The sequence below is a fragment of the Petromyzon marinus genome, chromosome 39 (assembly GCF_048934315.1).
Source record: "Petromyzon marinus isolate PM22_M1 ecotype Great Lakes invasive population chromosome 39, UKy_Petmar_22M1.pri1.0, whole genome shotgun sequence".
Classification (NCBI taxonomy): Eukaryota; Metazoa; Chordata; class Hyperoartia; order Petromyzontiformes; family Petromyzontidae; genus Petromyzon; species Petromyzon marinus.
In genome coordinates this window covers 14,958,587-14,977,366 of record NC_133705.1, presented here as the reverse complement: position 1 = coordinate 14,977,366, position 18,780 = coordinate 14,958,587, and positions in this window count along the sequence as shown.

Sequence of the window (18,780 nt, the reverse complement as noted above, 5' to 3'; positions counted from 1 at the left end):
TGAAAGTGTTGTGGTCAGATGAGACCAAAATGGAGCTCTTTGGCATCAACTCAACTCGCCGTGTTTGGGGAGGAGGAATGCTGCCTATGACCCCAAGAACAGTATCCCAACCGTCAAACATGGAGGTGGAAACATTATGCTTTGGGGGTGTTTTTCTGCTCAGGGGACAGGACAACTTCACCGCCATGTACCGTCAAATCTTGGGTGAGAACCTCCTTCCCTCAGCCAGGGCATTGAAAATGGGTCGTGGATGGGTATTTAAGCATGACAATGACCCAAAACACACGGCCAAGGCAACAAAGGAGTGGCTCAAGAAGAAGCACATTAAGGTCCTGGAGTGGCCTAGCCAGTCTCCAGACCTTAATCCCATAGAAAATCTGTGGAGGGAGCTGAATGTTCGAGTTGCCAAACGTCAGCCTCGAAACCTTAATGACTTTGAGAAGATCTGCAAAGAGAAGTGGGACAAAAATCCCTCCTGAGATGTGTGCAAACCTGGTGGCCAATTACAAAAAAAACGTCTGACCTCTGTGATTGCCAACAAGGGTTTTGCCACCAAGTACTAAGTCATGTTTTGCAGAGGGGTCAAATACTTATTTCCCTCATTAAAATGCAAATCAATTTATAACATTTTTGACATGCGTTTTTCTGGATTTTGTTGTTGTTATTCTGTCTCTCACTGTTCAAATAAACCTACCATTAAAATTATAGACTGATCATTTCTTTGTCAGTGGGAAAACGTACAAAATCAGCAGGGGATCAAATACTTTTTTTCCCTCACTGTATGCCCGTGTCATCCCAGTGATTGAACTCAGAAACAGGGGACCTCTGTAATTTTAAATGAGAAAATGTGTTAAAACACGTACAAAATAGGGGAAACGAGATAAAAAAAGTTACAAACGCCTTAAAATAATGGACTACGGTCATGAAACAAAAATGCCTGCTGATGGAGCGCATAGAAGAGAAATATCTTAATCATTTAAATTGGGGGGTAAAAATGTGGATTCAATGAAACGGAGGTTTAATAGGACAAATTTAATTAAAAAAAACTGAACAAAGACGTTAAAGTGAATACATGAGTTTAACTTTTTGTTCCAAAGAGCCAGGTAGGTGGTAATAATTTGCTTGGTGACTGGAGGTAATAGATATAAGAGTTTATAACAAGGATGATAATCGCATGAAATTTCAAGATTCAGTGACAGAAAAGGCCGGCTCATGTAATTTAGAAAGTAAAGTGCTTCAGAAGTTAACTAAGTGTATAAATGTCTACAGTGGTTGGAATACATCTAAATGTACATTAAGGCATCACAACGTGCCATGCATTAGACAAAGGAAACGCATACCTCACAACATTCCACAATCAAATACCCATCCGTGTAAAGTAGAAATAAGTACATGTCACGCTAACTTAACCTTTTCCTTTGTATCACTTCCCCCTTTATAGGTCGGGATGCACAGTGGCAACTGCGAGCTCGCGCGGTTCAAGAGATCGTGAGTCACCGCTCGGCAAAACGCGATAGCAATCCTAACCGTCATGCATTGCTGGCGATATCTGTCGTTTTGCTGTCCGAATCATTTTAGATGTACATTTGAAAACTTCATTCAGAAAAAAAAAGTTTGCACGCAAAAACATTTCATCTGCGTTTCGCTGGCCTATCTTTGATCTTTAATCATCAGCCGGCACACGTAATTGATTGTCAAATATTGGGAATGCGATGTGTGTGTGTTTGTATCAGTCCTATACAATACCTGTTTGTAATGAAGCTATGGTTGATGGTGTAGATTAAAGAGAAATTTGTATCATTCACGTTTATAGTAAGTGTGATTTGATGCCTGAATTATGACCTTAAAATATTCTGGGAATGGCGATATACGCGCAACTATATTTTTATGGCATTCGAGCAAAAACAATTTTCATTTAATCGAATTTGTTATCTGCTTTCTGCAGATGATAAAGTTCGTTTCTATGCTTTTTCACATTGCAATTGAACTGTAAATTGCAAACTACAACGGCGACTTCTGTATTTAATTACCATTAACTTTATTTGATTATTTCGCTAAATTGTCAACAATCCCCCGCCACCACTCGTGCATCTTGCATAACCACTTACTTATTTTTACACGAGGAATCAAAGCGCAATAAAAACATATATTAATCGGGCACTAACTAGAAGACGTAATGGATTAATAGATATGCTTTACATGCCCGACAAACTAAATCATAGTTTGTGATACCTGAATGCGTCTTTAAATCCCTATGAAATTAGCGGCCGATGTTACTTTTTTTTCATCTCACCGGATAACTTCGCATGTACATTTTTTTCCTGGCCTAAAGCAACACACTTCACAAGGATTGGTTACACTTCGCCGCTCAGCTGACAACTATTTCCTACAAGTGTCACGTGTCAGTAACCGCTATCGCATACAAATTGCAAGGGCCAGCTTTGTCAGGGCCCAACACAGATTGAGTAAAAAAAATGTAATGGAGCCCCCGCAAAGTAGAAGCGATATCTGTCGAATGAATCATAAAAGGGGGCTTTGGGCTATATTAGCATTGTAGAGCAGAAGAGAAGTCAAGGAAAATGTTCACTCCAATTTGCAGTAGATCTATTACTCCCCTTGAGTGTATTTATTTTTGCAGTATTACGGGGAATACAAAACCAGCAGTACTTAATGAGTGATGAAGCCCATGGTGGATTGAGCGGTTCCATCTCCCGGCTCCACCCAGCAGTATAAATGTCTGCAACACGGTGAACCGATCGGCAGGTCGCATGAGTTGGGTTAAAGTGTGGGCACACGAATGTCTTCCAAGACGTCTGCCCAGCATGCAAGAGGAGTCCAACATATTATCTATAATAAAGTAGTACAATATGCTCTGGACGGTATTACAAAGTGACACAACTGCTGAACGAAGGGCTGTAGGGACTCCATTAGAAGGAGATCTAGAGAGCCTATTTGCTAGGTGTTTTGGAAGAGGTGGGATTACCCACACTTTACCCCATCACAACGTGACGTTCCGATCCACTATGCTGTACTCATGTATCATACAGTACTTGTTTTGTATTATGATCATACTGATACTTAATCATTCTTTTGGTAATAGATTGTCAGGCTTAGATAAAAGCAAATGAGCTAAATGTTAAACAACTTTGAACAAAGTGGGATGTGTCTGTGCTCTAACATTTGTCTTCATAATGACAGCTACACGCTCACATGTATTAGCATCAGTTAAAGGGCACTTACATTTTTTTATGGTTAAGAATTGTGACCATTATAGGCCCAAATGTCAAGTCCTTTCATTGAAAGTCGGGGCTTTTGGGATGATTATTGAGGCGTTGTTTCTGATAAGGGGGATTAATTGGGATAGCATTAGTGGGCTTAGGCAGCCCATGACCGATAGCCAAGGCTTATGAAGGTGTGCCGGCCAAGGAATGGAACTCATCCGAAAGAACATCCATAGGGGAAAGACAAAGGTCCCCTATATAACCTCAACATACTGTTGGGGCAAGTGCTGTTAGCACCTATGGAGACCGGAACGGTACACGAGGGGGTGGGTGGCCAGCACCACGCCCGACCGCCTTTGTCTCCCCAGTGGCGATGTTTACACACCGCACCAGGTATTCATTTGAGGTTGAGTCGACCTATGGGAGGCCCAGGACTGGCTCAGATAATCGTCACTGGTGTTGGCCATGAGCGCGAATCGAACCCGGGTGGCCAGGTTGGTAGTGCAGCGCGCTCACCGCTACACTACCGCTCCAAAGACAAAGATCCCCCATATAGCCTTAACAGACTGTAGGGGCAAGTGCTGTTAGCGAGCACCTATGAAGGCCGGAACGGTACACGAGGGGGTGGGTGGCCAGCACTACGCCCGACCGCCTTTGTCTCCCCAGTGGCGATGTTTACACACCGCACCAGGTATTCATTTGAGGTTGAGTCGACCTATGGGAGGCCCAGGACTGGCTCAGATAATCGTCACTGGTGTTGGCCATGAGCGCGAATCGAACCAGGGTCGCCAGGTTGGTAGTGCAGCGCGCTCACCGCTACACTACCGCTCCCCACACAGTGACACACACACACAGTGACACAGACACATACAACACGCGCGCACACACACGTCAGTGCTTATTCTACTCATAAACAATGTTTTTTTTTTCTTCAAAGAAACATTTTCAAGTTGGCTGGCAAAATATAAATAATTAGGTGTCATTGAAGGTCATGATAAAAATGCAAAGGGGAATTGCTGGCGGTGGTTTTATGTGACAGCTATTGCTCCCACCCCCCCCCCCCCCCGTGTCGTAACTGATTGACTGATCGTCATCCATGCAGTCATTTCTTGTCGCAGTGTTTCTGCGCTGGACAATGAGCCCGACTGTCTGGATTACGATTATTTTGATCCTTTAAAACGTATATACGATTTTGTTATTTAACCATTGAAAGTAGCGACACAGCCCCTCTCTCTCTCTCTCTGGGTGGTGTCGGTGTCCAGGCCAAGCACGTTTCGATGTGGACTAAAGACACTGCTCCTCGTCATTAACAACCATCGTCAATCCACTGCTGGATGAAGCCCCCCACCACCCAAGGCGCTAATGTCACCTCTCATGACCAAGTGAGGCAACAATCTGTCCCGCACCTACAACCGATTTCATCATTCCATCTCCATGGTGGATGTGATCTCCCGGGCACATTCCCGACAGCATTTTCTCCCTTTAACGACGTTGACCTACGTTAACATTGTCTAATCTACCATTGTATTACGTGTCCATAATATGTTAGTGGGGTATCTATGAACGTATCACCCTGTATATTTGGATAATTATTAAAACAAATTTCGAGTGCCATCTGGTTGTTAGACTCCCCCCTGTATATTATTTACATTACGTGAAGAATGGCGCGGCATCTGCAGAGGAGTTTTATTGCGAGTTTATTTATCGAGGAGAAAATAATCCGTCTCTCTGAGCCATCAGCCTTGATCGGAAAACTTCAGTAACGAGAAAAAAAGAAACCGGGACAGAATATCTCAATCATCATCCGCAGACAATTTCACGCAAAGATGAAGGTCTTATAGAGTTCGCATTCGCCACTGGTCCAGCACAGCTGCCAACCACATCGACAATATATACACGATTCTCTGCCTAAAGGATACGCCTAAAGTCAGATTATGAAGATGTAGATGTCATCGTGGCCTAAGCCGTTGATGCTTCCATGCGCGTGCCTCGGCAAAGCGTTCCACAATTCTGCCAGATTGCCTTAGACGCCGCAGCTGCTGCTTCTGCTACACAAACACATTACATTTTATCCACCTCATTTTGCATCGTGCAATATTTTCCAATTGTGTGCAATGTGCCGACGTTACATGTTTACTTGCCGTAGCCTCAGCCATCAGCGCATGAACGATACAATCACTGGAAATGCAGAGGGCACCGTGGAGTGGTCCATGCCCCCTTAACGTTTGCCAATTGATTGTGACTCCCCCGAATGCAAACCACGATTTAGGGCATCACGCTTATACTGCACGACGAGTGGAGAAAATGCATATATACGTACATGTCAGACTGGACCAGACTTTAGGAATTTCGCTTTACGTACTATTATTTAAGTTCAATTAAATCTGTATTATTAAAAAAAAACATATTTCGTGCAAAATTGGGAAGTAATGTAGCTACGCAAAACTATCTAAATTCTTAGAATGCATTGCAAATTTTAGTCAATGTAAGAATAGTTGCATTGCATTTAAATGTTTTCAATTATTTGTTATGTAATGGAGTAATAGATGTTACATTTCCACATATTACTAATGTATGATATTAGACCATCTTTGTAGACTCGGGATTTAAAATAAAGCATTAGTTATGAAAATACTGTAGCACTTATGTGCACGGAAATATATTTACATATAAGCATTGTATTCATAACGGCATATTTTACATTTTTTATAGACAAGGTATCGAGGAAATGTTTTTGTTTGTTATATAAAACAATGTATTATTAGTATTTATTTTAATGTAATTACTGTTTTATATAAAACATTTAATCAATTACACAAATAAAAATGTATCAAATACATAATTTGACATTATGTCCATACTACATTGATAGAATAATTATTATGATAAAAATATACGAGCATATAATCACAATTAAATAATTTTATATGCATTGTGCGCTCATAAAATGCAGCAATAATTATATCAACCTAAAATTAAAATTTAATACGTAATATTTAGTGTTTTAAATTTATTTTCTAGTCTATATTTTTTTTTATTCCGTGTGTATATATATTTTAATCCGCCAATTATTTTGTCTACCAGCTTTCAATTCTTCTGCAAAAGTACATATATACACGCGCCATGAAAATGCATACACATCCAACCAACGGCGTATCGTTATTGAGTGTTAAATATTAAAACCAGAAGAATATGAACAAAATAATTATTATCGGCCACCGCCAATTAAAAAAAAAAAACGTTGTACAGGTTAAAATTTTACTCTGCAAAACTCCTCAGTTTGCGATTGAACGTGCATCGGCCGCTCCCATTATCTGCAAGGGCCAGTGTTCTGCGTCCCTGATCCTTTAAGTGCATGCTGTGCGGGAGGGAAACGTGAAACAACCAATCTACGCCTCCCTGTGTATAGGTCTTCTTTTCACGGCCACAACTCTTAACCCCTTAACGTGGTTTTCTGGCCGTAAGGGGCCATCCATTTAGTACGCAACGCAAAAATCTGTCAAAACTTGACCAATCCCCCCCCCTCTCTGTACGCACGCGTACTATTTACCCCCCCCCCCACACACCTGCGTACGTTCGCTTGACGCACCCACCCCCCCCCACCCCCCCCGAATCCTATAGAACGGCCGATATTTAATCCACGTAGAAGCGATCAAGGATTAATAATATTAACGTGTTCCAGCAAATAGATAAGTCCACCGCCAGCTGCATTATTATTATCGAGGCTTCACTCACCCCCCCCCCCCCCCCCGTTTCCTATGCGTACGGACATTGTCAGTAGACCCCCATATGCAAGCGTATGCATTTGGGTCAACCTCCCCTCCCCCCTCCATGCGTACGGACTCTAACCGACTCTAACCGCGCGTTGCTCGTCTGAAGAAGGCTCCCAGAAAAGCCCCCCCCCCCCCCCCCGCCGCCCCACGAGGCAGAGCCGAGTGGGCGAAGAAGCAAGAGACTGGGACAGCAAGCGCAACAGCTCGCGGGTACAACCCCGAGAGACACATCGGGAGCGCACCGCCTTGCTTTACCCTCATTTGAGCCACAACGAGCAGCAAGCATCCTCACCACCACCTCCTCCTCCTCCTCCCAACGCGCTAGCCGTCACTCATCGCGCGCTTCCATTCATCTGCCGACGAGAGCCGTTTCTTGGTGGCGAACTACAGGGGGCCCCGGGGGCTCCATTCCCACCACCACCGCCACCACCGCCCGCATCCCGCCGGGAAGTCCCGGCGCGTGAGCCTCACGCTGCTGCCTCAGCCGTAATGATCGCGCCGTGATGCGGAGGAGCTCCCACGGTGTTGCCCTCTCTGTGTGCGGCGCATTCACGTGCGCGCAGAGGGCACCCCTTCGCGCCGCTATCCAACGGGCGATAATTAACAGCGGTTCGTTTTTTTTTGTTGAGAAATAAAAAAAACACATATAATCCTCGTCGATGCATTTTTCCACAGGTTTTATGACGCTCAAAGGGATAAATATAACAGTGGGGAGCGGGCTTACTGTAGTGCGACTCTCTGTTTATCTTGCTTTTGCAGCAAAGTGTATCGACCACAGGGGATATTGTGGTTATTTCTGCCCAAGAGAGATGGTGTTAGGCTATGCTTAACTATCTCTGGCTTGAAAAGACGGTGCTCGGATTTTCTGGGATGCATCCCTTCATTTAAAGAGAGAAAACTTACTACTCAAATTGATCATCTAAAATTACACGGTTTGATGATTATTCATAAACATATATCTTGCCATCATATTTTTTTTTTACAAATCAAATTAATGTTACGTATAAGCAGTGCTTAATATCTCACTCGATATTTACCAGAACGCTTCTAGGCTGGCTTGGAGTTGTGATTATTGGCATAAGGCACTACCACAATAGTACAAAGCACACATCTAGAAACCTATATTGAACCACTTATAACATTCCGATAATCCTCTGAACAGGTTGATCTGAATATAGGGAAGATTAATGACGACATAATGTGGTGTACTAAAATTGTTCCTGGTATAGCATTCGGGACTGTTTTTGCTGAAATTATGCCCGGTGTAAGTGTATGTCATACAAGTTGTTCCTTTATCCATCATCATCATAATTATTGTTGTGATCTTTACATTGTTTTGGCTATGTTTTCAAATGAACTTTGAATATCTTTGAATGCCTGTGTTAGTTTAACACGTAGGCTTTCCGAACCAATATCCATAATCCAGTTTTTTTTTTAGTTAGATCGCGTAAATGTGTCGTTAAACCCGCCACTACCTGACACAGCCAATTTGTAAGGTTTGTCACGTTAACAGAACATTCCAATTCGTTACTAGCACTGCAGTGTGGTGGAGACCGAATCCACAACATTTACAATCTGAGTACGACTTTCCGCCAGTAATTACAACTAGCATCATCAGGCAGACAGCCAGATTTGTGTAGAAATCCTCTTGTTTTGTTCCTTAAATAGAGGGATACCTGTGATGACGTCACTTGTGAGCCCTTCACGTATGGGGGAGGGGGGATTGATGAATGTATATAAATTACAATGGGTTATGGATGTCTGTGTTCTCTGTAGGTTCATGTTTGTTAATTACATTTTCCGAACTCGACGGGTTTTAAAATTACAACTCCACGTGTCAACGGATGCTAACCAGTTCGGTTTCGAGTGCCTGTGTTTCATATCGTTATTATTAAAAAGGTGGGGAGTATGATGATGGTGGTGGTGGACATGCTCCCTGTGACAAGTGACGGATGCTCCATCGATAACATTAAACTATTCACTGTGTATCTTGCCAACAGCGAGTTTCACGCTGCAGTAAAGAGGCCTTCACTGCGGGTTCAACAAAAGCACAATGTTTTTTTATTCAAGATGTTGCACCAGTCGAGAGAAATGGAACTCCCAGTGGATTTACGGTCGGATGAGTGATTTTTTAAAGAACGATTTCACCCTTTGTGACCCCCACGGAATCCCTTATAATTTGTTCACATCCCAATATGAATTTCAACGTCACACATCGCAGTATAGTTTGACAAAATGTATACTGGGAGATGAGGGTTAAATTACATTATTTTTATTTTATTGTTTACATCCGATAGGAATGTGAAGCGATATTAAATTTGTCAATGTGCTTGTAGAATATTGTCGATGAATACTGTCAGCTACGATGTATGGATGAGACATAGGCAAAGAAAAAGGGGAGAAAGGAGCTGAAAACGGAGCAACAATTAAACATGGACATACGCGTGTTTTGGATTACACCGAAAGACTGAAAGAGGAGCTCGTGGATTGACGAATAAAAGAAAATCAGCTAACATTAACCGTTACCGAGTAATGCGGGCTTCAATCGGCCACAGGACGAGAACAGTGTTGAGATTGCAGCCAAACTAGGAAATGCACTGGAGAGGAAGCTCACACGGAGATGGAGCAATGAGATCAGTTCATGTGCAGGAGCAATAATGTAGCATTGCAAGAGTGTGAGGGATGGTGATGACATGGAGAGGCCTTCATTCAGCAGTGGATAAACCAAGGCTGGCGATGATGATGACAATGTACGTTCAGATCACGGCCTTTAAGCCTGCTGAAATTTGAGGCTTAAAGGCCGTGATCTGAACGTGGCCCTTTCACTCCAGCGCTGTCCTACCAGACAGTCTCGCCCCTTCACCTGATGAAGGCCGCTTGTGTTGTGGCCGAAACGTCGTGATAATATTATTGTGTTATTTTATTTTATCAATTTATTATTTTATTCTCATTCTACGTGACTTTACCTTCAGCTCAAGTAACCTTGAGAGATGCTTTAATTCCCAATGCATTGAAGAATGGCATTGTATCTATGAGCCAATACATTAAGGGTTTGGCTCAAAAAAGTGAGTTAATTATTTTGGGACAACTGCAATCGCCCTGGTTTATGAAGTGGTTTCGGAAACCCTGTGTGTCTACGCTTCAAAAGACCCTTTCTTACCCATGGCCAGCCCTTGAAATGTAAGTATATGGTCTCACTACTGGAATCGTGCAATGTTCGTACTATTGTGACGATTTTGTAAAACTAGTTTCTTGCATCACATGCATACTTTTGTAATAAATCACAAAGGACCATACAATGATTATCTACTGATCTGGTACTGAAAATTCAGAGGGAAAAAATGTGTCACTCGCAAATTTTTTACGATCATTAACAAAAAAATTTGAAAGGAAAAAATAAAAAAACCGTATTTGTTTTGAGGTCCTGTAATGCAACGCGCAACGAGGTAATTTGCATAAATTCAGCAACATCGTAATCCCCGCCCCCACATGCAAAATATAAATTTGTCGCATTGACCAAATGTCTCAATGCAGGAGCCTTCTCACCAAAAACACTCTTGAGACCTTTGGGTAAATAAAGTACATCACCATATTATTTTTTCTGGGATTAACTTTAAAAAAATTCAGAATGAGTAATGTTCAGAATAAGTACGATGTTCTGAATAAGCAAAATGGATAAGCTATACACATGCCCTTACATAATCAAATGAGGTATGCAGCTGAATAATGTGATTTGAAAGTAATACTTTGTCTGCACATGTCTAGAGGAGATGTTTTGGAAATGGGTCAAATGGCTAAACTTGATCGCATTACATTTATTTCTTGGTTCTTTCGGTAAAGTCACGTAGAAGGGAAACAATAAAATAATAAAAATATAAAACAATACAATTCTCACGACGTTTCGACTGCAACACAAGCAATCATCATCAGGTGTGAAAACCACAACAAGAAAATGTGAAATGTTCTTGTTGTGGTTTTCACACCTGATGATGATTGCTTGTGTTGCAGTCGAAACGTGAGAATTTTATTGTTTTATATTTGTATAAATGTATTGTTTCCCTTCTACGTGACTTTACCGAAAGAACCAAGAATATGAATCCCTGCAGTCACGAAATCTTTAAATCGCATTACATTTGTTAAGGCAAGGTTTTCAGGTGAGAAATTGCAATATATTTACAGCGGACGATGCTCGACCTTACATCCCATTTCCGAGATACCCAACGCTTTATATTTTCGTCGTGAAATATTATGTCAGGGTTACCAATGTAATAAATACAAAGCAATGCTAAGCGAGTGTGCATCGGTTGTTCGTGCGCGCTTGAACACGTGTGCATGTGTTCAATAACAATGCCATTTCCGCATAACAATGTCATATTTGAAGAGCCTGCTTTAAATAATAGATAACTGCATCCTTCAATAGCAAATCACAATACACATTAATGGCTAATCACCCACCAGAAAATCCTTACGGGGGCGACATGGTGAGATCCAAGCACTCAGTATCCGGGTCATCATCACCGCCAATCACATCAAGCCCAAAACCCTAACTTATCTGCGACAACCCGAGGCGGCAGGGGTGTGTTCAAAAGTAGGGCAGCACTTCCCTTTGAGACGAATGTTTCCGAGCCCAAGACCCAACATGGGTCCACATCCTTTTGCAGTTTTAAAGCGGCAGCATCACGAAGTGCAGCGTCCTTCACAGAGTTATCCCGTGCGTCGCGCAACCTGCGGTTCGACTGTGGACCCTGCTGCGTGGGTTTTTTTTGTGTGCTCGTGCTCTGCACGGCTCTGCCCAAAGTGTCTTCATGTTGTCATTCGTAACGACGTCCAACAAATCGCTCGACATGCCGGGAGCTTCTATCAGTGACCGAATTAATTGGACACTGCGCCGCAAAACAGCACGCGGCACAACCGAAAACCACGCCAATATAGCGCAACCGTGAAAACCCCCGGGGGTGGTTTGTTGGCATTTCACTCCACGTGCTGAGAGTTGTCTACGGACAGAAGAACCTCTCGGCACCTGAATCTAGGCACTGAGCATCTTGAGGATGTCGTGAAGCTCCCAGCACGCATGGAGTGAACAGTCGGACATCGTGCCAATTTGTTTTTGGGTTACACTTGGTGCAAAGCACCATCTACAAATCAAAATCAGGACAAGCTTCCTGTAAAGCCTCAGACTTGTGTGTGGCCACTCCCACTCTGAAACCCTCTCCTCTCCCCGAACTTCTATGAAAACAGACTGCTTCGTGCAGCGTTGAGGCCCTGATGTAGCAGCTGCTCCCTCTCTATCCTTGTCTCTCCTGACCCATTGCTCCTACTTTCCTGTTATTTTTCCATCCTTTTCCTCTTGTCTCCCATTATTTATCGTCGACCTTCCTTTTACTATTTTTTCAATGAAATGCATCCTTTACCATAGCGTTCCAAGGGTTAAATGTTGCTAGTTTTGTCTGAAAAAGTTGTTGTAATCGGAATGCCCCCTTCTTAAAGATAAAAAAAAGCAGCTGAGGAATGTTTACATTAATTTATTCAATGGAAAATGTATCTGTGAAGTTATTGCAATTGTTATTTATTTAGTAACTTTGCATATCACATTCATATTATATTTAGGAATGCAGTCAATTTGTAGTGAAGTTATGGATCTCACTATGGCGCTTAGCACCAGCTACTGTTGTATGAGTTTAAACGGATGTCGGGAGTCCTCTCGGCCACCAGACCACAGATTGACATGCAAGCGGGCCATAGGGGGCTCGAAGGACACGTGACAGGGAACCGAGAGCTTCTGGCAAGATCGAGAAGGGGGCGTGGCCCGAAGTCAGAGCGAGGCCGCGCTCGGGGGGAGGGGGGGGGGTGAAGAGGAAGCCCCGAGACTGATCGGGGCTCGTCTGTGGAACCAACCCTGAGTGCACACTCTTTGGTTCTATTGGGTAAAGTCACGTGGGTGTAAAATAAAATAAATCGCAATGTTTCAGGTGCAACACAAGCGTCCGTCATCAGGTGGGAAAGCGTGGTCTGCTGCTGAGGCAGACTGTTTTAAAAAGGTTTGAAATGGGTGTAGCCCAAGGGTCATAAGGAAGTGGCCGGGTGCTACGTCTCTTCGGCCTTCGCTCATCATCGTGGGTCAGGCAACGTGTAAGCTGACTGACCCGATCGTGTAGTTAACCCGCTACTCACATAGTTAACCGTGTAGTTATCACCTAGATGTTGAACCAGTGTGCGTTTAGAGTTACCCTGTTGGGAAGTTGTTAAATAAACGTGTTGCCTCCAACTCCAGTGTGTGCCTCCGTACAACACACTAGAAATGCATAACGGAGATGGAGCGGCAATCAGATAGCCACAACTCAGGATTTACCACCATAATAGATTAAGCTCTTAATCCCTCCCAAATGCATTAAATAATTGATTTGGATGTGCTGATCCCCGACACGGGAATGTGGAATTGTGCACCAATGGTTTCGGGGGCACCAATCAACAACAATGGCATCTCATTGCTCATTTATGTGAGATAAAAAACAAGTTATGCTTAGAAACAACGGAAATGTGGACTCTAATGGGCACATTAATGCGTGGAAAATAGGCGGTTGCATCAAATGTATTTTAAAACAAAATGAGTGGTTCCCCTGAGATTTATTTTTTGTTAAACAAAAAAAAGCATTTCCACCCGAACAGTATAAAGTACAAATGTCCCAGAGGAGAATTAACATGAAAACGCGTGTGTTTTCCGCATACGTACATATATTAGGAGTGTACGGTCGAAAGGTTATTACAAATGTGATCACGTGGCCCGGATCATGGACACAATATGATTCCATACACTGGGCAGAATTGTGATTGCGTATGCAAATTAATTAGAATGCATCGAATGCAAACAGTCACTAATTAACTCAACAAAACACTGTGGCGATGAAGTGTCAAATTATGTCTTGCCTTACACAGGATGCTAAGACGCGGTAGATTAATCACAGCCATTGGCGCCACCATTTTGTGTTTTTTCTCAGAGGAATTTTATACTGAACAAGTGGCCGAATTTGACTGATTATTAAAACGAGTTGTGCCGTTCTTAAGCATTTGTCGATGGGAAGGGAATCTACCGGAGACACTGTCTCAGATGAATATTTCATTAAAATCTGAAGTCTTGACGTTGTTTTACCGCATTCTCGCATTTCCCGATGCATCAGTGTCACCGTAAAGTGACACTTCGTGGCTGCTGGCGTAAATACTCACGGAACTCCTGACAGACGAGGCCCCACTAAAAGGATGGCCTTTCCTTCCCTCCCTCGTTGCAACTGCCAACACCGCGAGACTGAAATGGTGACCTCTATACTGCAACTCCAGCGTGCTAATCTTAACACCACACATATAACATATGATACTGGTGTAACAAAAAAAACAGTTTTGTCTAGTTAATTTATTTTAACACCGTTTGACTGAAGCGTGCTATTTTTCGTCAGCTATGCGCCAAAACTGCGTTGTTGTTTTATTACTACGAGATACGGAATGCAATGCGTGTACATAATTTAGCTTTATTATCATTATAGAAATTACATAAATGTTTAAAATGAACCTCATACCTCTTCTTCCAAAACTCACACTATGAATGCATTGTTTCTCATTTGCATTTAAATAACTAATTCTAGATTTGAATCTTTCGTGACTGCAATGATTCATACTCTTTGGTTCTATTCGGTAAAGTCATGGAGGTAAAAAACTAAACAAAAAAAATCACGACGTTTCGGCCACAACACAAGTGGCCTTCATCAGGTGAAGGGACCAAACTGTCCAGAGGACAGCGTTGGAGTGAAGAAAGCCAAGCGCAGGTCGCCTCCTTTAAGCTGTGAGGAGGCAAACAGAAAAAACGCCTTTTTCTACCTACGTGACTTTAAATAACTAGTTGCTACGACACAACAGTTTAGTTTTGCCGAGTGTAAACGCGTGGACGTACTTCAAGTACACACGTACGGTATACAATATGAATGTGCCCGTTAAATTCCTCCTCATGCTCTCCATCACGTCGCCTTCTTTGTATCGTGACGCGCAATTTGTGTTGTCTTAAAAATGTTTGCATTATGTACTGGCGTGTAGTGAAATCAAATTAAATTAAATTATTCATTGTCCATTAATCCTCCTCTGGGTCGCAGCGACGGCTGCATTGGAGTGGCACGTGTTGAGCATAGGCGAACATCAACCAACACGGATGGAGCATATGGCATTACAAAACCAGAAAGGTCCCCTGTTTGAAGCCCTTCTTAACAGCCACTGTGACTGTAATGCATAATTTATTAACTTTTAAAAAAAAAGCAAACATGACAAGCCCATAACTTGTTTTGAACATATTGTGTAAAAAAAAGTATATAAGCCATACACGCACACACAAGCGCACACACACGTATATAATGTTGATTAGCTTGGCTTATAACCAAGTCATCAAGGGGACTTTGTTTTGATCCCATCCATACAAGGGGGAGGGGTTTGTTTGAAAAGTGAAAAACACTAACTCGTCTCATGAAAAGGCACACGATCCATTATAATATGAAAGCAACACTGGGGCATTTTGATGCGGCCAATGCATAATTCTGTTAGATGCATTATAAATCAGCACCTGCAGCGCGCCACGATCCCAACAGCGCTGGCGCAAAGCATGAATGATATGACTTTCCCAACACAATCTTCATACAATCGATGAAGTGCCGAAACAGCTGCATATTCAGCAATGCAAATATACGAAAATGTATTCGTAACAATTTGCAATGGATTCCGACCGTAATATGTTCATTTGCCAATGTGTGTGTGCTTTTTTAAAAATATATCAGAAAATAAAATTTGGGAATATTTCTGGGAAAAAAAAATAATCTGTTGACGAGTGCCATTCAAATTCATACTCTTTGAAGTTTTTTTTTTAAGAAAGGTGCAACAATTCATTTGGGGGTACAACAGGAACGCAAGGATTGTTGACTAGAATTGCTCAGATGTAGTGAGATCGCGGGATGTCACCGTGTAATGCCGGCCCCAGAGAGGCACGACGTGCGGTGTAGCGACATCGCGGACACCACGTGGATGTGGGTGCAGTACCGGACCTAGAGGGGCTCGGTGAGCGCTGATCGATAGCGCTGAGCGGCACCACGCTCGGCGTGCAGTGCCAGCCCCTACAGGATAGGGTGTGTGGAGTGCCGGCCATGGAAATGGGATTACTGAGGGCCATGGGCACTCTGGTTGAACCCAGAGGACACGTGGCCGGTTAAGTATACACAGGGCCCCCAAGTGAGGACTAGGGGTGATCACGTGTCAGGGTCGAGATCCTGCTCGAGGATTCTAGAAGATGGTCGTGGCTAAGGGCGGAGCCAGTCACGACACAGAGGATATAAGCCGGGTCCCCCAGAGGGACTGGTGCTGTTGTTCATCCTGAAGAAACCTTCATCTATGTCCTACGTTCTACAAGTCTCCAACACGTGGACCTGGACCCAAGGCTAGCAGCATCGGGTATTTTTCCATCGGGTTTTTCATTGTCTTAATAAAAAAAACGATAATCTCAGATGGCCAAAAATCCGGTTTTATTGCCTGTTAATCCCTATAATCATAGCCCCCACCAAAGAGTAGACAAACAACACGTTCAGCTACATGATGATGGTCAAAGGTCGCAAGACGCCGATGCAGTCTTGGCTGTCCGATGGCAGTGGGTGGCCTGAGCTGCAAAATATCGCTGTCAAGTTGTTCAGCATCGCCACATCCCGTGCCGCATCCGAGAGGAACTTCTCCACCACAGCCTTCGTTCACTCCGAGCTGAGGAACAGCCCGAGCGTGGAGTCGGTGGAGAAGCTCGTCTTCATCAAGAGCAACATTCACGCCATCTTCGACGGCGAGGTTGAGATGATCGAAGAGGACAACGAATTTGATGACTCTGGCGCCGATTGACGACAACTTGACTTGCCGGATTAAAACCATGTTTTTTTCCCGACAAAATCGTTTTTTTTTTATATAAAACGAATAACCCGATAAAGTTTGCAAAAAAAATCGTGTTTTTTCCACCCTTGCCTGGACGCGAGCTGTTGGTCCTGCTCCGTTGCAACTAGCTACGTTGTAATTAGTGTAGCCTGGTGGTACACCACCATAGGTTGTCATTCTGTTAAGGGGCAGTAACCCCGTGTGTTGGTGTAAATAAATGTGTTGCCTCCAAGAGTACGTCTGCGACTCAGTTGAACTCACGACACAATGTTAAATGACAATCCTCCAAGCTGAAAGCATAGTAATAATTAGTGCATTGTATATTCGCAACATTCTTAAAGTTTGGCTATCACGAAACCGCTATGGTGCACAGACATCACCCAATGGCTTGGCACGTGGCACACGGCGATCGACAAGCAGCAACCAGGCTGAGCGTGGGCTCAGTGCCCCCCTCTCCTCGCGCGACCGAGCTCACGTACGGTCAGGTTCTGTTCCACGGCTGGGCGAGGCAAGTTGGGACATCCGACTGGAGACGAGCGATATACCACGCCCGGACTGTCCCAGACGGCGGCGTCGGTTTGAGGTGACGTTTGCGACGAAGTCAGGCTGCTTGAATCGCAAGGATGCGTCATTGACAGCGGATATTGAGAAAATTCAAATGCTCGTGTCGGACGTGAGCACACGACTCATTAACTATTTTTTTTAAATATATAAAACGTCCATAGGGTCGTTAACATCCACATTTTAAGCAGACCGTATAATTTTTGGTTTATACCCGCACAGTCAATAATAAAGTGTTTTATTGGGTTCAATCATTACAGTATTGGTCGCGAAAGCCTACGTGTTAAACCCACTTGTCACACGCCACCCCAACACCCAATCACAATCGTTTTAAAGCATACAACTTGAGTTTAGCCAGTACACCTGTGAAAGCTCTCAAATTACACAATTAACTAAGATTGAAACCACGCATTACCTTGAGATCCAAGGCGTTGCTTTTTTCAAACCAACAGCTTCTATGCATTTGGCACATCACAGCCTAAATTGAATTTCAGACAGTCCTTCAATAAGTTAATGCTTCGGAAAAAGGGAGCTGTTTATTTAATAACTATGTTATTCCATTATTTTTTTGCAATGTGAGAATCTAAACTTTATCTATTTATTGTGGTATATTATGTAAATATGTATACTGTACACATTATATAGATGGGCTTTATATATGAACACTATTTTACGACTTTAGAAGTGTTAAATATGTTAATGATCATTGGCCGTGGTCATTACACTATTGGGTGAAGCTTTCCTCAAGTCATCACCAGTTATCATGATCTCACAATGCATCTATTCATCTACAGGACCTGCACATGAGCCGATTTCATCACTACATCTCCTCAATGGATGTCGCCACAGATGCGTTCCATTCCTATACTGGCATTACATCCTCATTCTTAACCATCGATCACATTCCCTTCTGGAAAGCGTGTCCTGCCCAAGCACATTTACTTCTCTTCGCAGTTTAAATAACATTCATAGCCGGTGTACATACTCAAAATGTCTTTAAAATAATTCTCACGAATGTACAATTTAAAGTCTATGAAGTGATTTAACTTTTTTATATATATAAACAGTCCAATAGGTATTGTGGCAGTGCTCATCACTCTGGCCCTTTCCTCTAGTAGTGGACATTCCACATTTCATAGGGGAGTGTGGGTGGGCAATCTCTCCCAATTACAGCAGCAGGACAGCCACTGCTGCCTTCCCACAATGCATTGTATCAGGCCCAGGGGAGATGATGGATTGAGCTCTTAACTGCGATTGGAACTTGTAACCTCCAGATGATTCGGAGTTAT